General features: G+C 38.0%; 1 protein-coding gene across 1 annotated transcript in view; it reads left to right on the plus strand.

The window, feature by feature from the left end:
- SUCLG2 (succinate-CoA ligase GDP-forming subunit beta) overlaps window positions 1-13,813 on the plus strand; it is a 118,435-nt gene that overhangs the window by 39,324 nt on the left and 65,298 nt on the right. The gene's annotated exons all lie outside the window — the stretch shown is intronic.

Genomic DNA, 13,813 nt, shown 5'->3' on the forward strand with positions numbered 1-13,813 from the left:
TTGTTCATTACTGATATTCTTCTCATGCTGCCAGGTCCCTTGTCCCTCTCCAGTTTTCCTGGGTTACAAGCACAGTAACAGTGCTTTGCCCTGGAGGTGGGGAACTTTTATGCCTTATTTTGTCTTCTGGTTTGGCCTTTGGGGTTCTATACATGCTGCCTCAAAGGGTGGAGCACTTTGTTTTACACAGGCTGTTGTTCTGTGACGTGCTGTGGTTTGGTTTAAATCTGTTTGCCTCCTAATGTTTCCTATGCTAAAATCTCAGGAAATTGTTGATATTTCAACTTTACTACGGGCTACAAGTGCATAGGACCTACCCTCAATTTAGTTGCTGCAGCTTTAAAATTCCTTTAACAAATGTGGACTTGGTTCTGCAAAAGTCAGCTGAGGTGATGTCAGAAAAGCAGTTTGGTGTTAAAGGACAAACATGGTTTTAGATGTTCAGTTTCAGATCAGTGATAATAAAGTCAAAGAAAGTTATTATGTGCGTTATCAGATTTCATTTCTCATGTATCCAGAATGTTTGGCTTTAAAACTCTTTTCCAGAGACTTTGCATCTGATTTACTTTGAAGAAAAATCTATTAATATCAGAACAGCTACTTTTGTGATGAATTTGAAAAAGTTTGCAAAACAAAGGAATTTGTATATACAAAGAAGAAAAAATAGATTGTGTTAAAAAAGGAAGTGCCCCAAAAGAAAATAAGGAATGGTTTAGATTTCATGGAGGTTTGTTTAGGACACGTGCTAAAGGTAATTTTTCTTAGGGGGAAAAAATGGGAAAACTATGAGTATGGTTGATAATTACTGCAATAGCCTTAATTTAAATGAAATCTGAGATTACTCTTAGAATTGTAACTTTGAGATAAATGACTCTACACTAAGATGTACAGTTTTACTAGCACTGAGGTAAAATGCTGTTTTTCAGTATTTGTTGGGAGTTAAAACATCAATGAGGCTTATAATGTCACCAGTGCTCAAAGAGTAACCTTTAACCCCCTTTTAATATTTGGGTTTTCTAAGGTAGAACCATTTTTTGATTGTAGAATTGTCGAAACTCAATCACTGGGATTATATTACTTTTTTATACTTGGGACTGTATTAGCAACCAAGAAGAGTATTACTGATTCTGACTTTGCCCTTAGGCCAACAACACAGGATTTGAATTCTCTTTCCTCTGTCCCCAGCCAGATAACTCATTACTGTTATGAGAAGGGTGCAAAGATGCATATCCAGGGTGAATTGGTTCATAAATTCAAGTATTAAAATTACCTTGTAGGATGCACGTTTTACCTTGGTTTTATTGGGCAGCTACAATTGGAAATATGAAACACAGTTGTTTCTTCACATCACCTTAATCAGCTAATTAGTTACGGGCCTCTTAAGAAAAGATCTTCAGGAAATACTTAAATCTCTCCCCTGTTAATTGAGGAAAATGTGCACTTAAGTGCTCCAGTTACTTAGGAAATTGTCTTCTTTCAGACTGTGTCTGTTTTCTCTAGCAAAATGTGGTATTTTAGTTTAAATACCCAGAGAACTTTTCAGAGCAGTTCTGAAAGGAAAAATGGGCAAATGATTAGGACTGTCTTTGGGGTGGTGGATCCTGCTAGAGGGCTGTAGCTCTTTTCTGCTGAGGAACCATCTGTGGAGGCCTGTTCTGCACCCAGGCTGGTGCCAAATATTTTCTGCTATTGTGTTGTGTTCTAACTCAGGTTGAATTGTGTAGACCATGCTACTGGTTCTTGAAAATGTAAAACAAATGCCAGCATGAACTGCCCAATGTGATACCAAGGAAAGAAAATGCACGCAGTGGACTGTATGAATAGGCTCACCCCTAGTGTGGATGTATGCTTTGATTACACCAACTGGTATTATATAGATATAGATATATCCCAGCCTCTACCCATCAGTTTGACTTCCAGTAGTGGATAGCTGTAAAAGCAGTTATCCCAGGTGCTTCTAAGGAAAATTCTCCCCTTACATATGTTTATTCCAAAAAGTAAATAATTCTGATGACGCAGGTAGCCTTTTTATTTCCATTTACCGTAAAAGACTTGAGGAGTTCAGGTACTCAGACAGGACTCTCAGACTGAACTCGAAAATCAGCATTACACAAGATGTAATGAAGGGCAGGCAGGAAGAAGGTGGCTGTTACAGGGTCATTTAGAGCAGCAGCTTAATTTTCAGTGATTTGGACTAGGCTGGTTTCTCAGCTGCTGTGTTGGGCTGTGTGAACTCTTAGTCCCTGTAAAGTGACAAGGTCCTGTAGTGAGCTGACAAGCTCCCAGTCCAGTCTCCAAGCCATGGACATCATTCCTCTGACTGACTGAGCTCTACCAGGTCCCTCTGGCTGGGCAGGAGCCAACCCCTTAGCAAATCCATGGAGCAGGTAAATGGGAAGAGTATCAGAATCACAACAGAAATTGTGCTACACAGATCTTCATACAGGCTGTTGTTCTGAAGCTCTACTTCTAGAAGAAAAACCTTAATTGTGACCCTTGGAGCAAAAACTGATTAATTGTAACATCCAGGGCCTGGCATGGACCAGAAATGTGTGAATAGGGAAAAGGCTGAGGAAGTGTTTGAAGCATCCTGGACATATGTGGCAATTACAAAGCTTAATTTCCTTTATAAAATTCCAACCATATGTATTTTTATGGGATTTTTTTTAGTGCCAGAATATCAGAAAATAACTTTTAATTGTTATTTATGAAGTGCCATATGGCTGTTTGTAATTTTGGCTTCTCATGGAATGAGGAAAATGAAATTATAGGAAATCACACTCAGAAATCTATTATTAAGTTAATGGAACTAACAGCTTGTCCAGTGTCCTCATATAGAGTATGTTGTAGCTGCACATAATAACAAGCAGCTCCTTATAAACCCACAGAGAAAACTAAGTGGCAGAGAGAGGCTGAGCCAAGAAGAGGAGCTGCATATGTTGGTACTGGGCATGGCCACGAATGGTTCAGCTAACAAGCTACTGGGTAAAATGAGGGGTGCAACATGTATTTTGACAGTTGCTTTACTGTGTGATCCAGATCTTTAATATTCCCTTCTAGGTTTATGAATTAAAGTTTCATCTCAGATAAAAGTCTCCCGTCCCATTTTTTATTTTCATCTTTCAAGTAGAAGCTTGTTTGGTCCTCCCAACCAAGTTGTTCCAAGTTCTGTTTTCTTTGTGGCTTTTGTTCAATAGCTCATGGGAACAATTTAAACCTAACTTTTTTTTCTCTCAACCTCTCCTAATATGCAGTGAGTCTTCAGAGCCGAGTCTGTAGTTTGCATTATCTTGCTTCCACCAAACATTCAGAATTGAAGACTTTTAATACAACAGTGTTAAAAAGAGAAACTCACCAAGATGAAAGACTGTAAGAATGACCAAGCTGTGAAAAGCACAGCAGGACTTCTTTTCTTTTTTTTTTTTTTCCCTCCCTTATCTGGAACATTCCCTAAATTGTCTTTCTCCATCGTTTTTGAAAAGGTCTTGGTGTACAAGATGTGTGTGAAGGAATTGTATAGGTTGGGTAACACTGTGAAGCTGTAAAAAGAACATTGTTCAGGGAATATAGATCTGAAACTATATTCTAAACAAAACAAAGTTTTTTTGGGGCATTGAATCCAAATTCACCAGTGTATCATTGATCAGTGAGATGGCCTTTTTATGGAGTAATTAAGTCTGAAATATTGAATCAGATATTAATAGATTCTTATAATGGGTCTCCTCTTAACCTTTTTCCAGTATTAGTTTATTTTGGCAATTGCTTCTATTTCACATATGTGATGAGTAAACAAAAATAAGAGGAGGATGGTAGTGCATCCTCTCTCTGTTAGTTGGGCTTAGGGATTACTGGTGTTATCTGACATCAAGTTATAAACAGTTGTGCTTACAGTAGTTAATACTTACTGGTTGCCAGAGGACTAAAATATTTCTTTTTATCCTTCTTAATGCAGTAAGGTTTTCTTATGAAATAAAAAGCAAGATGTCATGTAATGTAACATGAGTAATCCTTAGAAGGATTTTAAGCAAACTGTGCAGGAAAATATCTCCAAGAATAAATGTGGTGAGTATTCTGGTTGCAGCATTTCTATAGATTTTTTTAATATATATTTAATTTATATCTATGTTTTAAATAGATATTCTCCATTTATTTTTGTATTCCATCGTCTCTTGCATTCTTTAAATCTTTGCATGGTGAACTTTCTCTGTCTGTTTCAAACTTGGATTACTCTGTTTTCTGGATCTGTAGCTCTGGAAATGAATGAGCTTTTGACCAGGGTCTCCAATTAGTTAACCTCCACTTGATAGGAATGAAACATTAGAACCAATTCTGATAGTTTCCTCCTTCTTGGTTTTTATTTTCACTCTGGGTAAAATTCATTGCTTCTCCAGATGGCCAGAGCCAAACCTGTTCATCACTGAAGTCCCACTTATAACTGCAAAAGAACTCAAATGTCACATAGCCTTGTGCAATCCCTTAGCCCAGTATCTCAGTTACTGGATTTTACTTCTCCATCTGGCTTTTACACCTGCTATCAAGTGCCTGTGAGAAGCCATGATGGAAAAAGATTGTTTCTTTAAATTGAGATAGTGTTTATTTTCATTGTGGTGTCTAATTTTCTTCTTCAGATAGAAAATACCTCAGTAAATGAGACTACATTTCAGTGGTAAATTCTGGGGTCTTAAAAATGTCCTCTTTTAAGCATGTTATTTCTGTCTATAAGTATGCAGAAGACTGGGGGGTGTTGTTGTTGGTCATTGGTTGTGGGGAGGGGAAAGTGGGGTGTTTTGGGTTTGGTTTTGGCAGGGAGTAGCAAATCAGTGTCTTGCTTCAACATCAGGGCCAGGAATCAAGGGCATACATAGAATAACAGCTCCAAAGTAACACTTTCCAACTTTTTGTCTTTAGCACTACTGAGGCGGACATAAATTCTTCTATGTGATCATTTTCCCATCCAGATGTTGCTCAGATAATGACCAGTCTAGCATGATTCTCTTCAGAGGCTCAACAAATTATTTCAGCAGTACATTGAAAACTTTGTACTTAATTCCCTGAACAAGCTGGATAATGAATCAGGTTACTGGAGGGCATTTCAATACTATTGGGCTTGATTCAGATCAAAATACTGCTAGATTTGCTATTCTTTTGCATGTTTGTAGTTTTGGGTGTGGATTGATTTATTTATGGTCTGAACAGCAAAATGTGTGGCATTTAATGCAACCCTACACAATGATACAAAAACCAAGGGAAACAAGACTAAGAGCTGGAACTGTCTCTGGGAGGGAAATGTTAATTTTGCTAAAAATGTAAATTTTCAACTGAGAACTGTTTGGTATTTTTATTGCTTTGGGTAAAAATGCAAACTGTAGAAGAGATTTAGGTTTGGAGCTTCATTAAAAAATTCTTCATGAAACGTTTCAAAGGGAAATTTTTATGCAAGCACCAAAATGCCAAGCTATCTTTAGTGTGTGCTTAAAATTAAGCAGATAACTACCTGTTTGGTGAAAGCATCAGTGTTGTGTCACTGTAAATTGTTGTAAAGAGGAGAAATGACCACTGTGATGTCAAAGCAGGGAGGTCCTTCAAGGCTGGGCAGTGCATACACACGGTCACCTGTCAGGTCACTTTGTCCCAGCATTTAAAAGGCAACAAGAGATGATGAAGGGACCCCCTTTGAAGGGACTTGGTTACCCAGCCTGCACTCTGTGGTGTCCTCCACAGTTGTCTTTGCCCTCCATTTTAATGCTTATTTTTTAAGGACCTTGCTGGTCATAGCATGTATGTAAAGACTGTGCTTGGCAAAGGACTAATTACCAAGTCTGTCCTTGAACAGCATTCACCTGTCACATATTACATTACTAATTTGTTAACACTTCCTAAGTAATGGTGGTAATTTTGCAGTTGTCTTTATCCTCTGCATATTTTCATTTATGAGAGTAGATTTAGATTTTATATTAGGAGAACATTCTTTACTATGAGGGTGATGAGGCCCTGGCACAGGTTGCCCAGAGAAACTGTGGCTGCCCCATCCCTAGAAGTGTCCAAGGCCAGGTTGGACAGAGCTTGGAGCAACCTGGTCTAGTAGAAGGTGTCCCTGCCTGTGGCAGGGGGTTGAAATGAGGTGATCTTCAAGGTCCCTTCCAACCCAAACCATTCTGATTCATATTAACTTTTTTTACCATGTAAATTCCCTGGTTTCTTATTTCATTCTCCATTTTTGAGAATGTCTTCAACTACAACAACTTCTTTATGCTTAAAAGTGAAGTATGAAAAAAACTAATATATGTTCCTCAGTTTTTATGTATTCTACACTACATAAAATTTTTTTCAAAATCATCTCTGCAGCTCAATAATGGGTAAAAGAATTAGAATGAGTCAGAGAAGGCTTTGTGTCTTTTGTGCCTTACATATAATCAGAGAGAATGAAATTTTGAACGTGTTCCAGGAAAGCAGGTGTGTGTATTGTTGCAGCGAGGGGCGAGAACAGTGTTTGTTCCTAATGGCTGCTTGACTTCAACACTACAGATTGCTTAAAGCCTGTTCCCTGAATTGTATTAAAACAAATTGTGTTATGGTATTCAGTCAAGAATTTAGACACAGTTCAACTGCCTGAGTCTGCTAACTTTAAAATATGTTTTACTGGGAAAAAAAAATGTTTGCACAGTATTTTGGCAAGGAAAACCTGAACTCCCTGTAAGCTTTAAAAGGTAAAGATGCAAAGAAAACTGTGAGTGTATTCATTTCACTTTGGGTTTTTTTTGGTAGGTTTTGGGGTTTTTTTGTAGTTTAGGGAAAAGGGAAGGGTAGAGAGAAATGTCTTGTTAAAAATCTGGTAAAGTTGTCAAATTTTTGAATGACAGTAGTTTTAGAAAGTAAATCTTGTGATTTATTCATGTATTTAATATTTATAAGGAAAACAGGTCTACTAAAGCACCGGAATTAGTATGCCCAGACTTCTCAGTGCTTACAGAGTATCCTGAAGATACTCTACATGGAAGAGCTTCCATGGTGGTGTCGTCAGGTCATAGGGCTTGCAACTAATACAGAAGGAAAAGTCTTTGCTTGCTTTTGCAGTCTCTTAAAATGAAATCATCAGAAGGGGAGAGAAATAATGTTGACTTGGGCATAATATAAAGAATATTTTGAAGTCTGAAATTAGCAACAATGGGCCTGGTGGGTATAATGATGGGTATAACCCTGGATCAGTTTGCATGGATTTTCCCCTTTTGTTCAGTATTTACTGTCCGTGGTGCAGGATGATGGGGTGACATTGTGGGTGGCAGAAACTTGCTCTGTTTTGCCCATAGAATGGATGTTGCCTGAAAACTGGTAGGAAGAGCTTTTGCTCTGTTGTCAGTAAACTTCAGGGCTTTTCCACCAAATGAAGAATTTATTCCTCTCCTGATTGAATTTCAAACCATGTCTACTCTCATGTAAGCAAATGTGAAAATATTCTAAACTCTTTGTCTATTACAGAGGAAATTTATGTAAAAAATAATGACAGCTTAGGTTGAAAAAAGAAGCTGTTGAAGGCTGAAAAATATCAGAAATAAGATATCCCTTGGAGTTTTAAACAAGCACATAAAATGAACAGTTTTAATGTGAGAACTGTTTTTTTGGATCCCTGCCTTCATGTGTATATTTTTCCTTGCATTATAGTGGTGCTGCTGGATCTAGTGGGGCTCTGTTTGCTGTATAAGTAATTTATCAGGTTTAACTTAAATGTAGGATGTGTGAATACATGATCACTTTTACTCTGAGAAGGTTTAAGAGTGCAATATTGAGAGTGAGCTTTAGCTTAGCTGATTTTATCTAGCTTTAAAATTTTTATCACCGGTGAAGTGTGTAGTAATGGTTATGAAAGCAATTAATAACAGCAGTGACAGAATCAAGAGACTGACTAATTTATCATTATAGATTTTAATGAGGCTTATAATCTAGCAATAAATATACAATATATTCAAAAGTATGGAGGTATAAAAAGGATGATTTATTTAACTTTAGTTCTAAACTAGTCTGCCAACCCAAAGGTTGTAGAAACTGGGCATGTAAGAACATAATTCTTTTTGGTGTTATGGAGCAGAAGGACGAAAATAACAGAGGAAGAGAGTTTAAATTAAAATTAAATGGGGGGAAAAAATCAATTGTTTGTCTTCATTCTAAAGGTCTTTCAGCACAACAATAGTTTTGTAGATGTGGGAGGTATCTTGTGGACAGCTTCTTTTTCATCTCAATCTGCTCACTTGGCAGAGCGTGGGAACTGTCTCATGCTGCATCCCTGGAGGTCTCAGAAGATGGGGAGCAATACTTGCTCCTTGGGAAAAGCTGTCTCAGATTTCAGAGCAAATCGGTGTAAAGAGACCCAAATGCAAAAAGTTATTACTGCAAGTTTAAGATTCAGTGTTCAGTTTGGGAATTAGGCTTTATTACAGTTTTTGTATTATTGTATTATGTTTTTTATGATCATCCTTATTGCTTTTATTCTTCTCCCTTCTTTCCTTGCTGAAGTAACTGTCCCAAAGTGCCTCTGGACAGGACTATTGTTAAAAAGTAATAAGCACCTGACAGGATCTTGCCTGAGCAGTGTAACAGGGTGGCTGAAATTTGGAAAATTAATTATGGCCAGTCTTTCCCAAAGGGAAACTGGGAACTCAGATGGTAGGGGTGGCATTAAAGCAAGAAAGAAGCAAGCAATAGTAATAGAGCAGGACAGATGAAACCTCAAAAAGTAGGTTTCCTTACTGTTAGATCAGCTAGAGGTAGGTAAGAAAACCCCAAACTAACCCAAAGTGGACCCTTTTAGGGCTTGTAAGAGGAACCCTTTGTTTTGGAAGAAAGGCTCTGAGCTGCAGAGGTGCAGTTCAGGAGAGGTTATCTAGAACACTTACAAGACACTTGAGCATTGGTGGATTTACTTCAACAGTGGTGAGGAAACCGAAGTAGGAACAGCATGTAGGTGTTCTGGGATTTGTTGGTATCTTTATAGTTCTTGTGCTGTCCAAAATGAAGTATAATTGCTGTCAGAAAATGTCTGCCCTGTTCTCAGCCCTTTCACGTTCTGAAAGCAAAATTATTAAGCAGAATGGGGGAAAACCCCTTGCTTTGGGAAAGAAAGCACTGAATTTACTGCTGTGTTTTAAGAAATCAGTGCTCAACATATATAGAAATGGAATTGGTCATCCAGTGAGAGTCCCAGCCAGTTCTTCATGGAGTAGTATTCTAGATAACCATGAATTAGATGTGGACTAAAGCTTGGCTGGCCAAAGCAAAGCTTGAGGTTGTACATGTCCAAACAAAACAGTGATTTGTGTCCCTCAGAACATTCTTACCAGGTAAATTCATCTTCAGGTTGGCCTCTGCCTCTTTGTAGAGGTGGAGAGTTTGGAGCTGGTTGCAGAGTCATGTACCTCATTCAGCTCTTTCAGGATTTGGGAAGGGGGAAGCACTCCAAGAGTTCTGCTTGTCAAGCACAACTGAATGACTTTACCTAAAGAAGGGTGACCAGCAAAGTTCTTAAAAACAAGCGACCATTTGCCTGACCACTGTGGGCTGGGGTCCTCTGTGCATCCTGAGGGATGGAGGAGTCTGGTTAACTCCAGCTGCCTTCGTGGAAACAGCTCTTGTGTGTTTATAAACTCAGTGTTTGGGTCAGTAAGGAGACAGAGCTTCTGTAAAACCTTGACTTGACATGTCCTCAGTTTGTCTTCATTGTGCTACTCCCATGGCAGTGGGTTGCTCTCATCTTGAGAAATCAGGGCATTTTCCAGGGACACTTTGCTACTGCTGCCAGAGTTTCAGTCAGCCCTTCTGTGCTCAGTTGCCTTACACTGGGGTAAAAAAAACACTAATGTAATACTGAAACAATTTCTGCATTTTTAAAGAAGGTGCAGACACTAATTAATTTACACTGAGCCCCTGCAGACAGAGAAGCCGAACTGCTGAAAGTCTCGTGGTGAGACAGAAATGTGATTAGGAATTCGTGTGAGACCTCCTCCCTTTGTCCCAAGCTCTAATTCTGTGGTGTGGGATGCCTTGTCAAAGTAGTCCTGAGCTCTCTCTGGTAGAAAACCTTTTGTTCGTAAACAGGCAAGCATGAGACCTATTGCTGTGCAGTCGTACATGGTCTGTTCTTTACAGCAGTTTATTTTTGATAAGCTACAGCACATTTTAATGTAATTGTTAACACGCCTAATTTGCAGTCACACAGTCGTATCAATAATAATGGAAAGTTGTTCACAGGTAATAAATTAGCATAGCATATAACTGGCAGAACTCTGCTTCTCACTATATTGTTTCACGATCAAGAATTCAGTAGTTAAATATACTCAGCAGTGGGCTGAGAACAAGCTGTTCATTTTTGCTGCAAGCAGTACCAGTGGACCAAAGTAATCATAGCTCCCAAAAGCAGGACTGATTTTATTGATTTTAAATAGGCTTTCATTATAGCACTGAGCTTATTCCAATTGCAAGGAGTATCGCTGCCGTTTGTATTCGCAGCACTGGCTGAGGGAAGGAGAGGTCTTGTTGGATGCACTATAGAGGCTTCTTGTCCCTCAATGTTCTATTCTGTCCCCTTGAAACTTCTGAATTTGTTACAGAAAAAAAGTACTGAAGGCTTTTTTTCCTATGTGGTTGGATTAAATTTTTTTAGGAATGTAGAGCCAGATAAAGTGTGAAATTTTAAGTTCTGAGGATTCCTCTGAGGAGTAAAGGTCTTGCTAATTTATTGGCATCTGAGTTAGGGACCACTGTATTTTTCTTCCATTTTTTTTTTAAAGGACTCTTCAGAAATCATCATATCATAGATTCACTTTGCTTGGAAAAGATCTCTAAGATCACTGAGTCCAGCCATTAACCTCACAGTGCCAGGTCCAGCACTAAACCACGTCCCTGAGCACCACACCCGCACATCTCCCTTGTTCTGTAGAATAATGTAAAACAGGCAAAGACAAGAGTCAGTATAATAAACTGTTGAACTGAATAAACTGTTCAGTCTGAGATATTAATATATTCAAGTTATAATTAGTTAAGAACACATGCTGTTACCAGCAATGTGTCATTAATCTGCGTGGAGCAGTTTGCGGCTACTTGCTGCTAAATTAGTGACACTTAAAAGCAGTTGGGTTTTTGTATTGTTTTTAACGATAAAGAAAATTTTAAATCAGTGATGACAAAAAAAGTATATGCACACTTAAGAAGCAGGCTGGTTTATCATTTTGGAGTTTTGTTTTTTAATTTGCACAAGGCTGGTCAGTCAGTGGACATGCACAGAAGTAGTTGAAGCCTCAGTGACCAAAAGCTGTTGAAAACATTGCACTATATTTTGTGATGGTGTAAAGATGTGTTGCTTGTGCTTGGTTCTCTTCAAATCCTGTATTTGTAACTACACAGCCCTGCTCAAACATTTTTGCAATGTTACTACAACAGTTTGGAAGGATGTTAATGGAAATTAGTTACACACCTCTGGTTTTGATGGGTTTCATACTGAATTTGGGAATCTTTTTTTAGATTATTTTTTATTTATTTATTTATATCAAATCTAAAAGTGAAAGTGAATTACTTCAGATATTCCAGTTAAACTCACATTTTTCTTTTGGGATAGTCTTTCTAACTTAATTTGGGAATTCAGGCAGGATCTAACACAAAAACTTGGTCTGAGCACTTCTAGAAATCAACTCTTTAAATAAGATGGTGACTTTCAGTAGTGAATCAGCTTGGTAAGTACTGAATGATCAAGCCTAGTTACCGTAAAATAAGACCTGGCTGCTTTACTTCATTTTACAGAGTTTGGGCAAATAATTATGGAATTAAATTGCTTCCTGTTGGTTTCCCGCAAGGCACAAAGAACCTGCTGTACTTGCTCTGCTGAGCTGCTGCATTGATTAGTTCTTCAGGTCTAATCTTTACGTGGTTATACTCACTTTCTAAGCCGTTTGTTTATGGGTTTGAGAGTTGTTTTCCTGAAGTTATTGTATTGCCTTGATAGTCCTCTAGTGGATTACAAAGATGTACACATTAATTCCTTTCTCTGACTTCATTTGTTGGATTTCAGTGGAGATAATCGGTGCTCATAGAGCATGTTGATTGGGAATGAGGATGATGATCACTCCCAGAACTGATACCACCTATCACTGACAATCAAAGCTCGCATTGTCGGGGTGGTTGGCAGCTAAAGCTGATCTAATTAAATGCTTGCAGCATCTATTAAGAATACCTCATTAGATTTTTTTATCACAGCAGCTATTTTGATTCTAGAGTTTGCTTCTGCAGGTTGGAAAGTGATTTATAGTTTTAATTCATCTTCATAATTCGTGTGCATCGGAAACACTTGATATAAAACTTTTTGTTGCATTTAAATTTCCTTGTTATCTGCCCTGCTGTGGCATGAGTAATAGGGAGCCCAGAACATGAATATATTGGAATACATGAAGTACTTTCAAGGAGAATGCTTTTAAGGTTCACAGTGATATATGTCAAATGTTATTGAATGGATAAATATGTGGAAGGATTTTAGCCTTGAGAAGCCTGGAAATCAGGCACCTTTTAGAACAGTAATTGTTGTTAATAATGATGATGATAATAATAATAAATGTGTTAAAGTACAATACCTATGTAAAAAAATCATTCCTGTCTTAATGCAGGAAATAGACTATTTGTTTGATAATATTTATTCTATCCTAATATCCAGCTGCTTTCCTAGTTGCTGAAATTTATTATACAGGAACTTTGAAATGATGCTGTGTCAGAGCTGGGCTGCACCAAAAATTGCTGCACCTCTCAACTTATATTTAATAATCTGTAAAATGTCCTTACAGCCTGGAAAGCCTGTGTTTGTTTTAATGAAAGTATCTTTATCCTCTGTGCCAATTAAACAGTAAATTTGTCAAATTAACAACAAATTCTCATGTTTTCTTCATACTTAGATATAATATTATGATTCAAGGTGTGACCTAATCTAAACATCTCTGAAATCAGAGATTTCCACAGACTCCAGGAGAGGATAACAATGTTGGCCTTTTCTAGGCACACTTAATGATATGTTAATATCAGGATCTCAGACTTTGCAGAGAACCTGGCAGTATTATGATAAATGTGCCAAGTGACAGTACTGGGTGTTAATAAACATCTTCCAGGCACCTGGCAGGTGTTCACGGTTCAGGAAGCTGCTGTGATCCGTGGAGCTGCAGAGACCATGAGTGACGGTTTTGTTTGGTTGTTTGTTTTCTTGTCCTCTTTTTCCCCTTGTTTTACTCTGTAAGGATGTCAGGATTGCTTCTGTGTGGAATGTAGGACATGGTGCAATTGCTTTTGTCACTGTGTTCTTGCTTTACTTTCTCATTACTAAGCTATTGTTATACTCAAATTGCCAAAGGCTCAAGTGATGCCTCAGGAACAGATGAAGTGTCTTCACGGCTCCTGCCCTTGCTCTCCACTTACCTGCCCTTTGGAGATGGGGATTTCTTCTTTTAGGACCACATCCATACATTTCCATGTGTTTAGAGCGAGGAATGAAATTTCTTTTCCTTGATGAGCATTCATTTATTGTGTATTCAGGACAAAATATGATCTGATTCATGTTTTAGAAACCATGCCAGAATATAATCCATCGCACTGTGCAGGTTATGGTTTGTTGTGCAAGCTGTGTAGCATTAACAGCATGGTTCTGATCCATAGAATGGCATATTTATCCATTTAATAAGCAGTGTATATTCATTCCTTAACTTCCTTGAGCAATTCTTTTTTTGCAAGGTTGCTTTATAAAAGTGCTGAATTGACACTTGATTTATTGCTCACTATTTATGAACAACTTCTT

This window comes from Pipra filicauda, unplaced genomic scaffold (assembly GCF_003945595.2).
Source record: "Pipra filicauda isolate LSUMZ 115617 unplaced genomic scaffold, ASM394559v2 scaffold63_size3267554_pilon, whole genome shotgun sequence".
NCBI classification, from domain to species: domain Eukaryota; kingdom Metazoa; phylum Chordata; class Aves; order Passeriformes; family Pipridae; genus Pipra; species Pipra filicauda.